Below are 709 nucleotides of genomic sequence, written 5' to 3'. Positions count from 1 at the left end.
AACTATTGATTTGATGACTAATTGATGAGTGGGTGACCAACTCTTGACTTGGTGACAATCCTTATCTTCTTATATAAACAAAACGTCATTGATAATGTTAGAATTTGAACAGACTTAAATCATGAAAGTTTTAGAAAATTATCTCAACTTTTCAAAAAAAATTGAGATCATTTGTACTTCTACAACTCGAGATATGGGCTGAATATTTAACAGTGTCTCGACTACAGGACATATTCAGAATTCTTTGTTGTTGCTAAGATTTGGACTTTCAAACAACATAATTGAGTCTTGCCTTCCATATGAATGTTTTAGACTTATGTCTTAGCTTTACATCCATATAGAGCACACCTAAATCTAAGATCTACAGCTCCAGATATGATCCAATGACGAAAGAGTGTGCTAGTTTAGGTTGAACCAACATCTTTTTTCTAAGTTTGACCCTCTCTTTGATCTTTCAATTTCAGTACTTAAACTAATCAATCCTTTTATTTACATGATAGGCCTGCATTTAAAATAAACATTTACTATAAATAAAACGTATCTTGTGGTATTAGACTTCTTATTATAAAACATGCTTTAGTTAAGGAGTTATTGATACTTAAAATACAAAAGGATGATATAAAACCTTGATAAAAATATACTTTTAAGTATTAATCATTATGTATAGCATAATAAACTAGTTTAATGTATAATATACTGATAAACTTAG

The sequence above is a fragment of the Populus euphratica genome, unplaced genomic scaffold (genome assembly GCF_000495115.2).
Source record: "Populus euphratica unplaced genomic scaffold, PopEup_1.0 scaffold621.1, whole genome shotgun sequence".
Taxonomy (NCBI): domain Eukaryota; kingdom Viridiplantae; phylum Streptophyta; class Magnoliopsida; order Malpighiales; family Salicaceae; genus Populus; species Populus euphratica.
This window is presented reverse-complemented; position numbering follows the sequence as displayed.